This window comes from Nematolebias whitei, chromosome 9, assembly GCF_014905685.2.
Source record: "Nematolebias whitei isolate Nwh7 chromosome 9, NemWhi1, whole genome shotgun sequence".
Taxonomy (NCBI): domain Eukaryota; kingdom Metazoa; phylum Chordata; class Actinopteri; order Cyprinodontiformes; family Rivulidae; genus Nematolebias; species Nematolebias whitei.
The window spans coordinates 6,457,548-6,479,676 of NC_056506.1; positions in this window are offsets into that span (position 1 = coordinate 6,457,548).

The window sequence follows — 22,129 nt, forward strand, 5'->3', positions numbered from 1 at the left end:
AAGCCTTGACATTTCTTTGATGATGTGAAATGATGCATTTTCTACAAGGTGTGTGAGTGTATAATCATACACTGATTACTTCATGTTATAAATAATCTCACAAGTGCTAAGGATAATCATACAGGTTCACATTTGATATAATTCTGAGGGAAACAGAGACAGGTAAGACACTTGTTCGTGCAGCAGGAAACGATCCTTCTTTGTTCTCTGAGTAAAGCAGCTGAGAGTGAGGGCCCACCAATGTGACACACTGCTCACACGTTGATTAAACATAAATAACGCTAAATCACAACATTCAGATACTTTATACTTAACACAGGTTGAGTATTTATGCTCTCACATTAATACTAGTTCAGACACACAGAAAACGTGTTTTAAAGCTTTACACAGACGAGAGCCAGAGTAAGTGTCCTGCGTTCCAAAACAAAGCTCGTAAAACAACCCTTATCAGTAGAAGAATGAGCGAGGCCGTCTGGGGCTTTCGGAGTAACCCTGGAGATAAAATCTGCTCCTGAGTGGCTGAACATGGTGTCACTCGGACTATCAAGAGATTTGGACATCCAATCACAAGTCTGTCTGAACCTGAAAGCGAGGGACATGACAAACCTATAAATCTCACTCAGACACAAAATTTGGTTGAACAAACATCGGGCTGATTGACCAGGCAAGGTTCACTCTGATTTTGTTCCTCAGACTGCACTCTGATTATGTGTAATATCTGCATACTTTAACTTTGTCTCAATTAAATCTTTTATACTAAGGTGAAGTGCTCCTGAAATTCTGTGCTCGGGTCATTTTGAACACCCCAAATCCTTCAGTGGTCAGGGATGAAACATATCACAGGCTGCAAGCAGAAGGAGGATCAGAAGGATGGAAGCCTCGACATAGCCAATGAACTGAACACATTCTTCGATAGGTTCAGTTCAGGAACAAGCTCAGCATCCTCCTCTCTTGCCCACAGCCAAACATACATACCCCCCTCCATTGACCCAAGGCTGTCCTGTCACACCTCAAATATTGTATCTACCATCTCAGTCATGGACCCTTCTTCTACTTATTGGTCTTCAACCAAATCAGAAGATGCTGATACCTCCTTTGCCTCCCCCCTCTGCATCTCAAGAAGTCAGGTGAGGAAGCAGCTGGAGAGACTGAACCGGAATAAGGCTGCAGGTCCAGATGGTGTCAGTCCCAGAGTCCTGAAGGTATGTGCAGAGCAGCTCTGTGGGGTTCTGCAGCGCCTCTTCAACCTTAGCCTGACCCAGGAGAAGGTTCCAGTGTTGTGGAAAACATCCTGTCTTGTTCCAGTGCCAAAGAAAACTCACCCATCATTCCTCAATGACTATAGACCTGTTACCCTGACATCCCACATGATGAAGGTCCTAGAGAGACTTCTGCTGACCCACCTGACTAGACAAACAAGCACATATTAGGACCCACTGCAGATTGCTTATCAGCGTGGACTTGGAGTTGAAGATGCCATCATACACCTGTCCTGATGCATGCTCAATAATCCAGGTAGAAAAATCCAAAAAAGTTAAATCTGGTCCTCTGGACATTAAAAAAAAAAAAAAAAAAAAAAAATATAGAAACTTTTCGTCTCTCATCCAAGAGACTTCCTCAGTCTGAGGTGCTGTTTTCAGCTGTAAACTGATGCCCAGATGGACTGGACCCCATCTGATAACCGACAAACTGTCTCCAGTTGTCTATCAGATAAAAATCAGTAAAGGCCAAAAAGAGCCAACTGTTAAATGGGTACATCGTAACCAGGTTAAACCACACAAGGCGTGCAATAACTCCTCAGGAGACAAAGATCTCACAAAATCTGACCTCGTGGGAATAAGGGTCATCCAAGCAGAAGATAACTAATGGATAATAAACTTAACCATAGTTTAAACTTGCGGGTCCTACCCCCGACAATTAAGAACCCGATCCAACCAATTACCTATGCGTGGTCAAGCGCGGACACGTTAATCATAGCCCTGCTCATGACGATAACCCTCGTATTGTGTGGGATACTCGCATCCCTGTTCCGGGGCCACACGTCACACCGAGTCGACCTGGATCGCCATGCAGCGCACCTCGATATGATTATGTCTCGCGTATGCGGGTCTGCAAAGAAGCCACTCACACGGGACAGCGTGACTGAATCTGACAACCAGGGTGAGGTGAAGCAGTGAAACGATGTTTTTAGTTGCTTAGTCACTACTCTTGTCGGTGTTGAAACGTTGTTAAATTGGTTTTGGTTGTTTCTGAGGTAAGAATGAATCTTGTGTGTAAGTTAAGTTAGAGACTAAGAGGCCTTTAACCATGCCAACATGCAGTTCATTCGTTAAATTGCAATCTTTGCGGAGTCAATGTATATTATGGCTACCTTAAGTACCATAATCTACATTAGTCTCACAACGCTTAAGCCGAATCTACTCTAACAATTTTATTCGGGGGGATAGCTAATTCTTTTTGATGAGTCTCGCCATAGACTTCCAAAACAGTTATGGGGAAACCAAACACCCAATCTCAAGTCGTTTGTCTAAAAGACAACAGACAATTGAACCAAACTATATTTTACCATGTAAAGCTAACTTAAACCAAGTTAGAAATGGAAAATAGTTTGGGCCCCTTTTCTATAGGTATAAACCCCTGTAGTTACCCCTTTTCAGCATGTTCCACCCCTTAACTGGTAGTTGTAGCTGTTCCCAACCATAATAGCTTACACACCAGCTGCATATAGGTTAAGGCCTTATGTAAAATTCCCTTCATAAGCCCACCTTAAACCACATAATTGCATGTCACATTTGAACCAGAACGGCACCGACTGGACGTCGCCCAGAGACGACCTTCGCTGGAGGCGACCTGCAATCCCGACGTTGGTCTCCGCTCTTCATGCAGTGGCCGCATCTTCAGTTCAATCCAAGGGTACCCCTCTGTATGCTGATTAATCAACACTTCCAATCGTTGTGGATTTACCGTTGTGGATTATATGACTTTTTCCAATGGATTACAGACTCTGTTTCCAAGGGGTTAAAGCATTGCTACAATGGAATTACCGACGACGTTATGGAATTATAATCAACACAATGGAATTACCAAGAACATTGTGGAATTACCTTTGACTTTGTTTTCCTTGCTGGATTACTTTTGATTTTTGTTTTCCTTGCTGGATTACTTTTGACTTCAGTCTTCCTTGCTGGATTACATCAAGCTCAAGGACATTTGAAGGCGTAAGTTCATGTTTGGAATTCATCCCCATGGACAGGTGATGATTTCCAAAGGGGGGACTGTAGTGAACTTAACCTGATGTCAAAACTAAGCCTAAGGTCAAAACCCTTGACCTTAAGAACCTTGTGGGACAGAAACTGTCATTTCATTGATTTGAATCCAGAAATACAGGTTCACCCATCCTGAGACTTTCTTTCTTGAAAATCAAGTGAAAGAACACTCTCTTTTTTATTATCATTACTATTTTACAAATGTTGATAATCAAAGTGTCTTAGTTCAAACCATTTTAGATGTTGCAGTGAACTAATCAATTTTATTAACTGTGAAACAGTGTAATGATTTTTTAATCCTCATGCAAAGTTAGAATTCATGTTAAGGCCTGTTACAGAGTAATCACGTATTTTCTGATTTCTGTCTTTGAATGAGCAAGTGTGCGTTTTCCAAGGTCAGGAGTCGAAGCAGACATGTGTTGGAACAACTGTCTTGTTTACATCCTCTCAGACGTCAACAGAGAAGTTGGCACCTGTTTCTCCAAACTCGCCAAAACAAAACTCTCTCTGTCTCTGAGAACAGTTTTAATCTGTTCCATAACAATTTTTGCTGTTTTCTGACTTCTAGTAACCTCTTACGTCACAAACCACACCCCTGTCTGGTTGATATTGACCAATCAGGAACGCTCAAATATACCGGAAATAGAGCTCTTTAAAATGCCGGTACTTCCTAGTTCTCTCAAGGGCGGAGAAGTTCTGAGATGTTCGCAGTTCTGTGAAGTCGTTTGGGAGAACAGAAGTCCAGCCATGATAAGGCTCTTCCGAGTTTGGATTATAACATCTTCTACCTCTGAGTGGAACTTCTGAAGGACTCCACTCATGTGAAGTCCACTTGCTGATGTGAGCTTGTGTCGGACGGAATCTCGTCACTACTTCGGACGAGTCACAGCCATCCTATGGAGACGCTGGACAGGTAGCGTTAACTGGAACTCCATATCTGCTGATTCATCTTCAGAGAGGTAATGAGTCAAGTTTACTACCAAGCGTACCGAGGAAAAGCTGGGTTCGAATGGAGAGTGTCGGTTCTGGTCAACACTCCCCCTCACACACCATCTTTTACTTCCTTTAAACTCCATCTTTCCATCTTTAAACTCTTCTCTCAAGTAGAAATCCTTCCAGATAATTTAGAAATGTCTGTGTAAAGTGCTCATCCACCGCCGTGTGGATAATTGATCATAATTGTACAGTTTTCATTAATGTCTGTCGTGAAGCAACGGAAAATCATGGCCGTATGGTTTTCCTGGTTGTAAAGCTGTTTAATTATGTTGTTATTTTCATATTTTGCCAAATTAATGTAAATGTTTGATGTTAAACTTTGATTCTGTAAAATAAATGACCACATTCATTTTGATGGGTCAAAGATAAATGACGTCTCACGTTACATTTCATTAAATTCAATGCACGTTTTATTCAGTCCAGAAAAATGAAGAATCCGTTTTAATTGATGAATATATCGCAGCATCTGTTCATCTACACTCATTATCTGCTGGCAGCCGAGAGAAAAACATACAGACTGTTTTTTTTAATGTTGAGATGTAGACAAGAGTCCTGGAGCCAGTGAGACACCGGCATCATAGCACTAGCAAGCACAGCAGCAGCTTCATTTTTTGTTTTTCCATGAACATACAGTACAGTATCATCTGCATATAATTGCATTTTTACAGTTTTGCAAACATTTGGTAAATCATTAACATATAGGCTAAATAAGATTGGTCCCAGTATTGAGCCTTGTGGGACTCCAGCTGAGCAGGTAAGAAAGGTAGATTGTGAGTTTTCTATTTGTACTGCTTGTTTTCTATCAGACAGATATGATTTCATCCAGCAGAGGGCACTATTAGAGAAATTAAAATGAGCTAGTTTAGCAAGAAGAATGTTGTGGTTGATGGTATCAAAAGCACGTTTCAGGTCAAGGAACACAGCACCCACAAAGCCGCCCTGATCTAGAAACTGTTTTAGATTTTCCAGAAGATAACAGGTGGCAGTCTCTGTAGAGTGATACTTCCTAAACCCAAATTGCATGGGATGGAGAGAAGTTGGGCTTTTATTTAAATGTTCTGTTAATTGTACAGCAACCCATTTCTCTGCAATTTTAGAAATCACATCTGAGTGGAAACTCTGCCGGTCTCACAGCTTGCTGTGTATCCACCCGGGAGATGAGCGTGTTTGTTGAACGGAGTAAGCGGCACGACTCCTGACATGGCCAGCCGCCCTGACCGGAGACGCTGTAAAGGTAGCATTGAAATGGACCTCTGTACCGGAGTTGATTTATCTTCTGCAAAGGTAACGAGTCGTCACGCACCGAGTGTACCGGGGGTTTGAGCTGGTGTTGGAAGAAGCGTGCTAATTCTGGTCAACAACATACATTTTCCTCCATCCACCTGTCTTTAAACTCTTCATTTCCCATCTTTAAACTCTTCTATTTTGCCAGTAGTCTAGATGCCTTCTTTAAATGTCCTGTTGTCTTATTAAGTAAAATGTGCCAAGTTTTATTAATCAGAACCAGATCAGCTAATCAAGTGTACAATGTTTTGATGTTAAATTTTGATTCTGTTCAATAAATGACCGCATTTATTCTGATGGGTCAAAGGAAATTAACGTCTCTTGTCACTGATTTAAACAATCCTCACAGTTATCTCGTCACATGGCAGTATTTTAACTCGAAAAAGAGAGAACCCATTACATTTAAATAATTAGTAGTGAAAGGGTGCAGCTAACCTGGCCCTTGACACCCCTTCATATTGGTGGTCCCGCACAGTCTCTAAAAGAGATAAATTATGCTTAATGTCCTCTTTGAACACCACCTATGAAATTAAGGTGGCCGAACAGGTCTCTAAAGAGGTATAAATTCTATGTGACACGAGTTTCTGTGCTGTTGGGATTGACGCTGCTTGTTGGCACATGGGAGTCTGTGTTTTGAACATGAAAGGACATGATGTCATACTTGGGGTGTTCAGAAAGCTGCAATGTGTTCTTGTTAAAGCTGAAAAGTGTAAATCTGTTTGTGTAACTAAGCTGGATGCTGTGGGAAAAAAAAGCTTTATTCTGTTTGAAACTGTTGCATGAACGGAGGGAGGTTCTGCTGTCCGACTCAGTTTTGTTTATTGGACTGAACGAGTTGTGTTTTAAATGGATGAAACGCTGTTTTAAAGCTGGACGCTGACTCAGACCGCTGTTTTAGGCTTTTCGTTGCATTTTTAACAGTAAATAGTGCATTTTTGAAGTTTTAATGGGCGATAGTTTGACCGGACTGTTCATGCTAACTGCTAGCGTGAAGCAAGTAAACACAGGCTGTGATTGGTTGAAAACCGCTGTTTGGGTCGCTCTGATTCGCTGAGAAGCTGGTGACGGGTCTCTGTGCGTCCACTCCCTCTGATGTCAGATTATGAGACCCACCTCCGATGTACACGTGTCTGAAAAAGTCACGTGACCCCTGAAATGAAGCTCGTTTTAACCGAGTCCTCCTTTGTGTTTAAAAACGCTAAATAAAGCCTGCCACTGTTCCTAAAACTCATGTTTTCATGCAGATAAAGCGTGCTTGTGGACAATGCCATGTTCATAGTTTTAAACCCGTCCATAAAAATGTTGCAGAACCATGTTCGACCGTGTGCTACAGCGTAGCTAACGGCTAACAGCCAGATGTCAATAGGACGGTTCACAGGAAGTTGTCATAGACTTCTACTAGTAAAAGTAAGCTTACACCGCCACCTGCTGTCGAAAAAGGAGTATAACAGTTTTCCTGAAAGAAAGCTGATCACTCTGCTTTTCATTTAATTTTTTTTTTTTTTGTTAATCCAGCCTGATTTCTGTGTACTGTTTAAATAGCGAATTCTGGTAAATTTAAACTGCTTACAAAAGTGTTTGAAAACTAAAGTTGATGTCAGACTTTTAGAAAAATTACAGGTTTATTAATTTTAAGTGCACTTGAGTAAAATTAACACTGAAAAGGCCTGGTTCATTGTATCTGTTACAAAAATAAGCTCATAATTAAGTAACACTGCCAGAAGGAGGCATTTACTTAGAATATTTGTGGGGTAAGACCTTAACAGGGACCCATTTATTTAAAAGTTGGCTTTTAACAGTACTGTTGATTGAACCCAGAGCTAAAATAGTGTGTGAATTTCACTGCTCACTTTAAAAAATATATTTACCTGTTAAACACTCTAAGTTTGCAACTGTTTAAACAGATAGGTGCTGAACAGTGGATTACCATGGCAGATTTAACAAACACTGATTTTGTTCCATGTGAGGGGAAGGACTGGTTGGAAAGAGCGTTAATGCTGCTAACAGAATCCTTACATCCATATGGTGAACAGGTGGACAGCATGAACTCAACAGAGTTAGTGGACGTGCTGAAAGATGTTGCAGAAAGTGTGACCTCTGCAACCATAACAAAGTCAAGCTATGACCAACTGGCAAAATTGGCACTCTTACTGAAGGCTAAATTTTATATTGAGGCCAACAGAGCTGAAGCCCTTGATAAAAGGTTAATGCACGAGACAGAGGTCCAGGTGGCAGCACGTGGGGAGTACCTAAAACTCGTGGCACAGTCTAAATTTGATCAGGAGACCTGGGAAAATGACTTAAAACGTGAGAGAGAGCTCTCACAAGCTCAGCTGTAGTTACAAGCAGACTCATATGAGGTGAAGCTGAGTGAAAGAGAGATTAAGTACCAAGCACTGTGTTCAGACAATGATGTGCTACAACGAGAGGTGCAGCTCACATCAAAAGCTCTGAACGAGTGCAGATTGGAAAAGGTGGCGTTAGTCCAACAAGACGTGCGTTTACAAAGTGAATGTCATACATCACAGGAACGCTTAAAAGCCTGTGAGGTGAAATTAGCCGCAACAACAAATGAGATTTCTGACGTGGGGCAAGGTTGTCTGGAACTCAAAGATGAACAAGGTCAGAGTCAAGGTCACCCACCACCACCTCAGAAGGATTTTGCTGTACCTCCTGCACTTAATCCCCTTCTGTCACCTCCACGTGGGTCTAGCGACTCACCTCCACGTGCTATTTTGGTTCCTACAACACCAATCATACAGCCTCTGCTATCGATTTCGGATTTGCACAAAATTGCAAAGTATGTCTAACGCTTTGAGCCAGGGCCATTGGGTTCAACTGACACTAAGGCCTATCTGAACGACCTTGACTTCCAATTAAGAAGCTATCCGAACGCTACAGTTGAGGATAAAGTAGGTTTGATCAGGCTCACTTCATCCAGGACGGTGTTTTCCTTCATAGAGCGTCAACCTGATGCCACAAGAAAGGATTACCGCCTGTTATGTGCTGCTTTTATGAAAGAGTATTCCCCTTGCGTGGGACCTGGCAGTTATCCAGCTGCCGACAAGGTCATGCAAGGTAAGAATGAGCACCCCAGGGCGTATTATTCTAGGATTTTGCAGGCTTATTTTGGTTATAGGAACGAGTCTAGCATGGAGGAGGAGAAACCGTTTAAGTTTGTTTTCAGCAAAAATCTCCACCCTGACATAAGAATGTTAGTGCAAATGATGGCTAATTTCAAAGAGAAATCCATCAGTGAGATAAAAAGCTGTGGTGTGAATGTCTTTGAAGCACGTTCACAGGCCAAAACACCCATTGAGGTGTTCCTAGGTGAGAGGATTCCTGCCCAGTCATTAGAATTGGAAGGGACGAGAGCTTCGACTCCCCCTCCCAAAAAAGGCGAGAGGAAACAAGGTTTCCCAGCGGCCAAACCACAACAGGTGAGTGCCCCCTGGTCCAGACGAGATCCTAAATGGTTTCCCAAGAAACCAGAGGATGAAAGAATGTACTAGAAGGGGGGCAAACGCCCTAAGGGTAAAAAGTATGGCACCAAAAGTGACCCATACAAACAGGGATCCCACTGGGAACCCCAGAGGGGGGAACCTGTTTCCCCACCACGTCGGCTTGAACAGCCTGAGACGAAAAAGAAACAGCAGCAGGTCCAGAAAGAGAGCCGCAGACCTCTGAGCTCGGACGAGACAGAGAGCGTGCGTCGGTTCTTGGAATTGTTGGAAGGTGTTACCACGGACAAACAACCTAACGCACTGTTTGGCAATATCATTGCTGATAAGTCAGGGCACACAGACAACACTGTTACTGCTGTGACAGACAGTCACCATGACGCTGATGTTGTAAACTCTGACACGCCCTCACCTGGAAAAGGGGGGGTACATTCACATGTCACCGACGGTGACCTGTCACAAACTGAAACCTCAGAAACAGTAACAGCTGTGCTAAGGGTTCAATCAAACCAGGGTGACACAAACAACAACGTTGCCGCTGTCACGGACAGCCACCAGGACCTTGTTGTTACAGACAATGAGAGCCCCTCAACACACAGCGGGCGGGTGATCTCATACATCAATGACGGAAGCCTGTCAAAAGCCGAACTCCCAGGAGCAGCAGCAACTGCACCAACAGATCGGAAAACCCAGAATTATACAGGTAAAGGTAAACGTAAGAAGAAACGTCGGCCAAAACCTACAAGGTTCCTATGTAACCTGATCAGAAAGGGGGTCGCTAAAAAAGCTTACCTGTCGATCACACTTGAAGGGGTCCTCACACATGAAGCCCTACTGGATGGTGGAGCCGACATAACTATTATTTAGTTCCGCAGAGGCAGAGCTTAAATGGGGGGTTCCGCAGGGGTCCATACTGGGTCCCTCCTATTATCTTTATACCTGCTGCCGCTTGGTGCTATTTTCCGGAAACACAACATGCCCTTCCACTTCTATGCCGACAACTGTCAAATTTACTTCCCCCTAAGACACAATGGTGCATGCTCTATTCAACCACTGCTCAACTGCCTGGCTGACATCAGGGACTGGATGGCTTTAAATTTCTTAAGTTTCATTGAAAAGAAGTCTGAAGCCATGTTGTTCCCTCCCAACGACACAATCACAAACCACTGCATCGACCTTTCTGCTCTAACCCTGTCAGAAAAACAAAGAGTCACTAATCTGGGCGTGATAATGGACCCTTCCCTGAAACTTAACAATCATGTAAACATGATTGTTAAATCATGCTTCTTCCAACTGAGGCGGCTGTCTAAACTGAAGCCCATATTGTCCAAAAAGAACCTGGAGACAGTAATACATGCATTCATTACATCTAGGCTTGATTACTGCAATTCGCTCCTGTTTGGTATCAGTAAGACCTCCATTGCACGACTACAACTGGTCCAGAATGCAGCAGCCCTATTTTTAACCAGTACAGGCAAAAGAGAGCACATTACACCAGTTTTGGCCTCACTGTACTAGTTACCGGTTCACTTTCGAATCCAGTTCAAAATACTCATGTATGTCTACAAATCACTGAACAGTGTCGCCCCCCCCCCCCATCTCTCTGATTTGCTACAACCGTATGTCCCACCACACTCCCTGAGGTCAGCGGACCAGTTGCTCCTCACAGTTCCAGGATCTCGTCTTAAGCGCAGAGGTGATAGGGCCTTCTCTGTAGTAGGACCAAGACTCTGGAACGAGTTACCTCTGCTTGTCAGACAGGCCCCCTCCCTCTCGGTTTTCAAGTCCCGTTTAAAAACTCACTACTATTCAATAGCTTTCAACACAAGATGATCTGTGTTTTGATCCTGTATGCTCTACACTGGTCTGTCGTCATTATCTGCATCGTTTTTTGTCTATATTCTGATTTTCCTCATTTTGTATTTTGCTTTGTGTGTTACCTGTTGTTTTGTCTGTATAGCACTTGATTGGCCTTGCTGCTGTTTTAAGTGCTTTATAAATAAAGTGGTATGGTATGGTATGGTATGGCATGGTATGGTATGGTATTATGTCAGCCAAACTGTTCGAGGAGCTCAGGACCGCCGATTACGGTGTTCACAGGGAAATACCTCTCATAGAATGTGATATAGGGCTGCAGGGTCTCGCAGAGACGAGGACAACCCTATTGGCTATAGCTATGGTTCACGTGCAGGTTGGCGAGATGATACTATACCACCCGGTACATGTGTCTCCGGTTGACTCATTCCCATTGTTGATGGCCAGGATTTTATAAATCGCTTTGACGCGATTATAGATTATGGTGAACAGACAATATGGGCCAGAGTGAGCAAACCCCTGCCAATACTCGTGCCTCCTGAGACAGTCACAGACTGCCCAACAGCAGGCACTGCAGAAGGCACCGAGGATCTCTCAGCAGAGAACACAGTCCCGGTAAGTACTCCTTCAAAAGCATGTGAAACCAAAAACATCCAACCAGTGAACCCAACTCTGACTGAACAAGAAAGCCTCCTCTGCGAGCTGAGACAGTCAGAGCCCACCGGATACTACCTACCATTGGTAGTTAAAGGTGTAGAGATCCAAGGATCCCACACCAAAGATGCTGTACTGTCGCTGTGGACAGAAAAATCAGCTATCAAGGACGGAACCATGGACGACCCTCAGAGGTCCTCTGGCCCATCCGGGCTGCTCGCAACTCTGCCAGTACAACCTACAGCCGAGGTAATGGCAGTCACACGTGCACAGGCTACAGCCAAGCCGGCTGACAACACAGTCTCTGTACAACCCATGCTGACTGACCCAGACATCATCCAACTTCAGAAGTCGGATCCTGCAATAAACTTGATGATGCTGTACTGGACTGACCCAGAGAAAAACACTCCGTCCGAAGCCAACCTGGATTCCAATCCAGACCTTAAAGCCCTCTTTCAGCTGCGCAAACAGCTAAAACTACTCAAGGGCATCCTAACTTTTGCTCATTGAGCGACGCCCTTACCCGTGTTCGTGGTCCCCCATGACCACAGGGGGGTGATGTTAGTTAGGGTGATGTTACCAGACGCGATGTGATCAAATCTGACAGTCAGAGTGAGTGACGCACCGAAACGTCGTTTTCAAGTTGCTTAATCACTACTTTTGTCAATGTTGAAACGTTGTTTTTCCTAGTTGCTTAATCACTATTTTTGTCGATGTTAAGACCTCGTTTAATTGGTTTTTGGTATTGTTTCTGAACACCCCCAACAAGAATGAATTTCGTGTGTACTTTAGTTAGAGACTAAGAGGACTTTAACTATGCCAACATGCAGTTCATTTGTTAAAATTCAATCTTTGCGGAGTCAATGTAGATTAATGCTACCTTAAGTATCATAACCTACATTGGTCTCACGACGCTCAAGCCGAACCTACTCGAACAATCCTATTCGGGGGGGGGGGGGGGGGGGTTCTAGCTAATCCTTCACTTGAGTCTCGCCATAGACTCCAAAAACATTTAGGGGAAAACCAAAAAACCAAACCTCAAGTCGTTCGTCTAAAAGGAAAACAGACAATTGAACCAAACTATATTTTGCCATGTAAATCTAACTTAAACCTAGTTAGGAATGGAAAAATAGTTTGGAATGCCCTTCTATAGGTACAAAACCCTATATACATTTTTCAGCATGACCCGCCCTTTAAACTGGTAACTTTAGCTGATCTAAACCATGATAGCTTACACACCAGGTGCATATAGATTAAGGTTTTATGTAAAATCCCACTCATAAGTCCAACTTCCGTTTTCATTTCTGTAACCAAAATAAGCTTGGAAGATTCTTTTGTAATAAACCTTTGGATGTTCATGCTTCCCTTGCGTGACCTTGTCAGCAGCTGGGAAACCAGCAGGTCCCGTGCAGGGGTCGTATTCCTTGATCAAAGCTTCACACAGAAGGTTGTAATCCCTTCTCGTGGCATCAGGTTGACGCTCGATGAAGGTGAACACCTCTCTGTCCGAAGTGAGCCTTATCAGACTGATTTTATCCTCAACCGTAGCATTAGGATAACCACTCAGTCTGAAATCTAGGTCTTTGAGATATGCCTTAGTACCAGTTGAACCCATTGGGCCAGGTACAAAGCGTTGTACATATTTTGAGAGTTTTTGCAAATCCGAAATTGAAAGCAAAGGCTGTATTATCGGTATCGTAGGAACCAAAATGTCACGTGGAGGTGTGTCTCTACACACATGTGGAGGTGGCAGAATGGGATTAAGAGCAGGAGGTGCACCAAAATTCTTCTGAGATGATTGTGGGTGACCTGGACTCTGACCTTGGTCATCTTTGAGTTCCAGACAAGCTCGCCCCACATCAGAAATCTTATTTGATGCTGCGGCTAGTTTCTCCTCACAGGCTTTTAAGCATTCCTGTGATGTTTGACATTCACTTTGTAAACGCACACCTTGTTGGACTAACGCCTCCTTTTCCAATCTGCATTCCTTCAGAGCTTTTGATGTGAGCTGCAACTGTTTTCGTAGCATATCGTTGTCTGAACACAGTGCTTGGTACTGAAACTCTCTATCCCTAATCTTCTCCTCATATGAGTGAGCTTGTAATGACAGCTGAGCTCGTGAGAGCTCTCTGTCACGTTGTACCTCATTTGCACGGGTCTTTTGATCAAAGTTAGACAGTGCCATGTGTTTGAGATACTCCTCTCTGTCGCTGTTTAACCTTATTGCAAGGTCATCAGCCTTGTCTACCACAGCATAGAATGATGCTTTCAATAAGAGCGCCAATTTAGCCAGCTTGTCATAGCTTGACTTTGTTATGTCTGTAGAGGTCACACTCTCTGCAACCTCCTTCAGCTCGTTCAATAACTCTTTTGAGTTCATGCTGTCCACCTGTTCACCATATGGATGTAAGGATTCTGTGAGCAGCGTCAACGCTCCCTCTAACCAGTCCTTCATCTCACAAGGATCAAAATACTTTTCTGTCACACCTGCCATGGTTATTCACTGTTCAGCACTTATCTGATTAAACAGTTGCCAACTTCAGATTATTTTAACAGGTAAATATTTGTATTCAAGTGTCATGTGAGTTTCACACTTTTTAGCTCTGGGTTCACTCAACAGTACTGTGTAAGCCACTTCTTCAAATGAATGGGCACCTATTCGTAGGTTTTACCCCAATGCATGAATATTTTTAAGTAAATGCCTCTTTCTGGCAGTGTTACTTAATGTGCTTAAATCAAACAGATACAAGAAGCAGGCCTTCTCAGTGATATTTCCTCAAAAGCACTAAAATTACATAAACCTGCAATTTTTCTAAAAGTCTCACAGCAACTTTAGTTTTTAAATGCTTTTCTAAGCCGTTCTTTTCCAGAAATTCGCTATTTAACAGTTACTCATAAACCAGGTCGTGTTAACAAAAAGAAAAGAAAAATATGAAAGGAATTATCAGTCTCCTCTTTAAGGAAAACTGTTATACTCCTCTTTCAACAGCAGGTGGCGGTGTAAGCTTATTTATACCAGCAGGAGTCTATGACAACTTCCTGTGGATCGTTCAGTTGACATCTGGTTGTTAGCCGTTAGCTTTAGAATTAGCATCGGCGAAACTCGGTCAAATCAACATTTCTGAACGGATTTAAAGCTTAAACGTGGCGTCGCTTTAACAAGCACGTCTATCTGCATGAACACATGAGTTTTGTGGGAACAGTGGCAGCTCCATTTAGCGATTTTAAACACAGTGGAGGCTTCGATTGAACCGAGACTCATTTCTGGGGTCACGTGACTGAATCAACCAATGATCAGAGCAGCAGCGGGGGTGGGTTTTACAACCTGACATCAGAGGAAGTGACGACAGACACGTCACTCGTCTCTCCAGCGAATCAGAGCGTTTCAAACAGCGGTTTTCAACCAATGACGCATCTTCATTCTAGCTAGCGTGTTAGCATTAGCCTGAAAAGTCCGGTCAACTTTCTGTCCATTAATACTGTCAAAATGCACTATTTTCTGCTCCAAATGTGACGAACAAACTCTTAACTGTGTTCTGAGACGGCGCTCAGCTTTTAAAACGTCTCTCCATCCATTTAAAACAACTCGTTCGAACTTATCAGAACCGAGCGACAAACCGGGTCTGAGCAGAACCCCCTGTCTGTTTAAACAGAATCAAACGCTTTTCACAGCTTATCAGCTTTGTCACATAACAGACGTACATTTCAGCTTTAAAATGAAACACATTGACTTAACTTCAGCTCTCTTAATACCACAACTGAAAACCTATCAATGTATTTTCTCTGAACCCCAAAGCTGCAAAACGCTGCGTTTCACAGTCGAAAAGAAATCTGCACTTTTAAGCTAATTTCAGTTAAGATCAGATATGCCAACATGATAAATTCAATTGTTACACGAATAACACAGTCCATTCATGAAACCGTACGAGGCCACCAGTATGTAATGAACTATATCTGTGTCTGATATTATTCATAATTTAAACGTATTCTTTCATTTTTCTGGACTGAGTACTATCGTGCCTTGAATGATTAAATGTGGACGGAAACGTGTTTTATCTTTGACTCACCAACAACAGTGGGTCGTTTATTTAAAAAACGATTTAAACACATCACACATTTACAATAATTTGGCAAAATGATTACAATTAACACAGCTTAATTAATGAGCTTTACAATGAGAACCATACGGCCATGGTATCTCACCTGCAGCTTTTGAAACCAACAGACATTTCTGAAAATATTTGGATTAATTACTGGCAAGATAGAAGAGTTTTAAAGATGGGAAATGAAGGAGTTTAAATGGAGAGAAAATGGATGAGGGAAAAGTGGGTTGATAACGAACGGCACCCTCCATCCGAACCCAGCTCCACCTCGGTACACTTCGGTAGTGAGGGACTCGTTACCTTGTAGAAGATGTCTCCACTGGTACGGAGTTCCATTTAACGCTACCTTTCCAGCGTCTCCGTAGGAACAGCTGCGAATCGTCCAAAGTAGTGACGGTACTTCGTTCAACACCACGCTCACCCCTCAGGTGGACTCACATGAGCTGTGAGCCCGTCAAAGGTTCCACTCAGATGTGGAAGATTCCATAATCCCCACGAGACTCTGAACTTTGTTCTTCCTTCTGGAACTTTGTTCTGCGTAGTTCCCGTTGTTCTGCTGGAACTAGGAAGTGTTGACCCTTTTAAAGAGGTCACTTCCGGTTCCTCTGAGAACTTCCTGATTGGTTGAAAGAACCAACAGGGGTGTGGTCTTAGTGACGTAAGAGGGTCATTAAAAGTCAAGGAGACAGAGTAGATTGTTTTAAGAACAGACAGAAAGATGTTTTGAAGAACAGAGACTTTTAGGAGCCGTTTTCCTTCTATCAGTCTGAAAAAGTTAAACATGACATTTCGTTCCGATAAACATGTTTTTGACCGAAACTTGACTTCTGACCTACATCACGACTTGCTCATTTCAGACAGAAGATCAAAAAATGCATAATTACTCTTGTAACAAACATTAACTTGATTTCTACTTTGAATGAGGATTAAAAATCATTTATACTGTTTCACAGTTGATTTAAAGTGAGTAGTTCACTTCAACATTTAAAATGGTTTGAACTAAACACACTTTTGATTATCAAGATATTGTAAAACAGTAATGATAATAAAAAAGAGAGTGTTCTTTCAATTGATCAGTGCAGGATACAATTAGAAAGTCTCTGGATGAGCTTAATTTGTATTTCTGGACTCAAATCAATGAAATAACGGTTCTTGTTCAAGGAAGGCCCTCAGGGCCAGGTTTTGACCTGAGGCTTAGTTCACTACATACTGTTTAACTATATTTATGGACTGCCAACTGCGCTGAGTTCCTGCTCTATTACATCTATCTAATTCTTCATTTAGACTGTAGTTGAGGTCATCTCCAAGTATAAGTGAGCAATCCAAGTGATCAGACAGTGCTGAGAAAAAAAACATGAAAAAAAGAGGTGTCATCAACAATTGGGGTATATATGTTGACAATACACAACTTGTAGTTATTTATACAAAGTGTTATTAAATATCTACGCTCTGGGTCTGTAACTGTCTAGTAGTGTAAAATTAACATTTTTGAGTATTAATATTGCCACTCCCCTTTGTCTTGAGTAATAGCAGGCACAAAACACAGCAGGGAACTCAGGTGATTTAAGATCATCTGCAGTTGTAGTAGATTTATGAGTCTCTTGTAAAAAGACAACATCTGCCTGTAGTCTTTTAAGCTGGTTTAAAATTCCTAATCTTTTTGGTGAGTACTGGTTCCATTGAGGGCAGCACGGTGGCGCAACTGGTAGAGCTGCTGCCTCTCAGCGAACAGGTTCCTGGTTCAAACCCCGGTCCAGGTGCCTTCTGGGTGGAGTTTGCATGTTCTCTCCGTGCATGCGTGGGTTTTCTCTGGGTACTCCGGTTTCCTCCCACAGACCAAAAACATGCATGTTAGGCTGATTGGTAACTCTAAATTGTCCCTAGGTGTGAATGAGAAAGTGAATGGTTGTTTGTCTCGTTTGTCTCTAGGTGGCCCTGTGATGGACTTGCAACCTGTCCAGGGTGTACCCCGCCCCTCGCACAGTGATTGCTGGACATGGGCACCAGCGACCCCCGTGACACAAAACGGAATAAACGGGTAAAGATAATGGATGGATGGTTCCATTGACATTCCAAGTCACAAACCTTAATGTGCCCATAGTTGTGCGTGAGTAGCTAAAGTTGACCAGCGCATGTCACCATAGAGACAAACAGATCCAAATAAAATCAGTATTATTGCTTGAGGTTGCCCGTTTAGATGTTTAGAAACACACAGTGATGTTTGAAGTGGAAAGATACAAGAATATAGAGTAGATGCTGGGTGTGAGAGAAGTTGAAAGATATAAAGTTCTCTGGTGTGTGCGTGCGTGTGTGTGTTTTGGTGTGTTTGTGTGTAAATGTTTGTTGGGTGGTAAAAAAGAAAAAAAGACTGATGAAGTGATGTTGTAACAGACAAACGTAAAAGAGAAAAGAGTAAAATAATTAAAAAAAAATAAAAAAGGAAAAGAAAGTAAAGGAAAAACAAACACAAATAAACAAAAAGAACAATAGCTGTGACACCGTTCACCTTCACCAGTGCAGACACCTTACCGAGCTGTGCTTTACATTTTATTTACAAATGCCAGTTAATTTACCTCCAGTGTTACAAGCATTAAACCAGGACTATTCAACTAAACTTCCCAGGGGGCCACAGTTACTGAAAGCCAAGCGCTCAGGGGTCAGATATAATCTATATAGTCCATAATATAGTGATATAAGCTTAAATTCACATGATGTATACTGCACATAACTAACAAACTACACAGGTTGTGTGACAGATTATTGCACAGGTAGTGAGTAACATTGAGATGAATTATGATGATAAGGTACATACATACATGAAACAGCCACATAATGCAGCACCAATAAAAATATTAGGAGTCACAAGCTAATAATAGTCATATTAGCTGCTACCGCCCTGTGATGGACTTGCGACCTGTCCAGGGTGTACCCCACCCCTCGCACAGTGATAGCTGGACATAGGCACCGGCGACCCCCGTAACCCAAAATGGAAGAAGTGGGTAAAAGATAATGGATGGATGGATTAGCTGCTACCAGTGATGCCTTCTGTTGTGTGCACCACCCTCTGCAGGGCTTTCTGGCTCTGACTGATGCAATTCATGTACCAAACTGTGATGCATCCTGCCAGCAGGCTCTCCATGGTGCACCTATAAAAGTTCTAAAAAAGTTAAATCTGGTCCTCTGGACATTCAAATAAAAAACAAAACAAAGCAAATCAACAAAAAATGTAGAATGTAGTATGTAGTATGTAGTATGTAGTATGATTAACTCTGTCACTTATGATGTTTCCAAATATCTGGCGTCTGTACTCATCCCTTTAGTTGGCAGCTCAGAACACCACATACAGAACACCATGGACTTTGTGGACAAGGTGAGGGATGTCATCATGGAGACTGATGAAACAATGGTCTCTTTTGATGTCACATCACTCTTTACATGCATTCCTGTTGATGATGCAGTAGAGGTGGTCAGTTTAAAATTAAAATCAGACACCACTCTGAGCAGCAGGACCACACTTTCTACAGAACAACTGTGTCAACTCTTGAAACTGTGCCTGCAGTCAACCTCCTTCACATATGGGGAGCAATATTATAGGCAGAAACATGGGTGTGCTATGGGGTCTCCAGTTTCTCCTATTGTTGCCAACCTGTACATGGAGGAGGTAGAAAAGAGAGCCTTGACGTCCTTTTCAGGGACACCACCAAGTCATTGGTTCAGGTATGTTGACGACACCTGGGTTAAAATCAAATCTCAGGAAGTCCAACATTTTACTGACCACATCAACTCTGTGGATAAATACATCAAGTTCACACGAGAAGATGTAAAAAATGGCAGGTTGGCTTTCTTGGACTGTGAGGTCTCAGTCTCTGATAGAGGACATTTGCAAACTGAGGTGTACCACAAACCCACCCACACAGACCAGTATTTGCAGTTTGACTCCCATCACCCTTTGGAGCACAAGTTAGGAGTCATCAGGACTCTGTATCACAGTGCAGACAGCATCCCCACTAGCTCAGGAGCCAGGCAGAAGGAGAAATCCCACACAAGACAGGCTCTAGAGCAATGTGGATATCCTAACTGGGCCTTCCTGAAAGCAGAGAAGAAACCCAAACAGGACTCCAGTCAGCCAACAGGTGAAAAGGAGGAACCCAGACCCAGACCAGTGGTCATTCCATATGTTGAGAGAGTATCAGAGAAACTGAGACGTTTATTTTCTAAACATAATGTCCCAGTGGCTTTTAAACCCCAAAATACATTACGGCAAAGACTGGTTCATCCCAAAGATCCAGTCCCCCGGCACAAACAGAGCAATGTTGTGTATGCTGTTCAGTGTCAGGAGGGCTGTGATCAGTCTTACATCGGGGAAACAAAACAGCCACTGGCCAAAAGGATGGCCCAGCACAGAAGATCAACATCATCAGGCCAGGACTCTGCGGTCTACACTCATCTCCAGGCCAGCGGTCACTCTTTCAGGGATGAAGATGTTCACATCCTGGACAGAGAGGAACGATGGTTTGGTTTGAGAGAGGAGTAAAGGAGGCCATCTTTGTGAAAAGAAATCGTCCATCGTTAAACAGGGGTGGAGGCCTCCGGGTTCAACTGTCCTCCTCTTACAATGCTGTGATTGCTAGTATCACTCAGCCCTCTGTGAACAGTAAACAGCCATCAGTGTGCTAATGATCCATTGTTAGGCTGATGGTCCTTCTTGAGCATGTGATCAGCTGGTTTTGGTTGTCAGCAGCAAAACTGGTTGAACCACTCTGAGACGGTGCTATTTAAGAGACTGAGCTGAATACAGCTCCTCAGACTGAGGAAGTCTCTTGGATGAGAGACGAAACGTTTCTACATTTTTTGTTGTTTTGCTTTGTTTTTTTTTTTTTTTGAATGTCCAGAGGACCAGATTTAACTTTTTTAGATTTTTCTACCTGGATTATTGAGCATGCATCAGGATACTTCCTGTTTATAACTTGTGATAAGCTGATGGGGTTGGTCCCCGGCTTTTTACGTTTTCCAAACTCTGTTTAATTTTTGAAAAATAATCAACTGAATCCCACTCTCTAAATTCTCAGAGTAACACGTCTGGATAGCCTGTTCTCCACTGACACCGTTTAACCATTTTCTTCTGGTGATTTTTCACAAACCTCCTCTGACTGTAAAGCGTCCCGGCTGTAACCTCAGATATGCACGTAAGGGGCGTTTACCTTCGGGACAAATTGAGGTTACCTATTGGTCATTTGCTGACACGCCTACTGGATTGATTGACAGGTCACGCAGAGGAGCCGACTTTTGGAAAAAAAAGAAGAAAAAAAAAACTAGAGCTACAGCCGGCCCTGCGGTGGAGGAGGGGTGGCCCAGGAGTAGCGGTCGCGTGTTCTGTGTTTATATGTCGTTAATAAAAAGTTCTGAAAAAAAAAAAAACAGGGAGCGCCGGCCCTACAGCCCACAAATCAGACCGGCCCACTGGGAAATCTCCAGACCCCCCGATTGGCCACTCTGGGCCTGCTTATATATATATATATAAAGTATATATTAAAATAAACAACTACTTACTACTTGTACCACTATCCCGACATCAATGTTTTTCACTTATCCCGGGGCTTCAGGTTACGGATCAACTGCGTTAAACAAGGGACTACTTTATTACTGAGTCTATCAGGACTGAAACCATGTTAAATCTGAATCTATCAGGACTGAAACCATATTAATACTGAATCTATCAGGACTGAAATAAAATTATTACTGAGTCTATCAGGACTGAGACCAGATCAGAACTGAGACCTCATCAGGACTCAAAACATATTAATACTGAGTCTATCAGGACTAGAGTTGCGTTTGGGCCTAATAAATACGGCCCCTACCGGACCAAGCCCATTGTTTTTTTCAGAGCCCTTACTAGACCCAACGGATTACCGATAATTAGAGGGGTGAACCCGAAAAAAAAAAATAATATTAATAATTTTATTTAAGCTTCTACTGCTTCTGTAAGCAAATCAGTTTGACATGATAATTTTAAAAACGTAATGAAATGAAGCTATAAGATTTATGTTTATTAAAAAGTCACCAAATTGATATTAACATACAAAATGAATAGCCTAAAAAATCAACTGTAAAGATAGGCTATTTCACAAATGAGCAAAACTATTTTTAGAGAATAATTATTTGGAAAAAATAGAACAAGGCTATTTTAATTGAACGCAATGCTTGCTTCGACTTCTGTAGATGCTGCTACTTCCTTCACCGCAAATGACAGCAGGTGCGGAGACGCATGCCGTCGGTGATCAGCTGATCCATTATCTTAACCCGTTTCTTCCTTTTTGGGTAGTGGGGATCGCTGGGGCCCATGTCCAGCAGTCATTGTGCAAAAGGAGGGGTACACCCTGGACAGGTCCCGAATCCATTTCAACTGGCAGATGTGCGTGGCCCGTGACAGGTTGTCCACCTGAGCTAAATGCAACTTTTTTTAACCTCTTTAAACCGGCCAGTCGGGCCTGCTTCCTCCTCAAGAAGTAGATTAAAAAAAATTATATTGTGCATTATTTAGGTTTTTTTT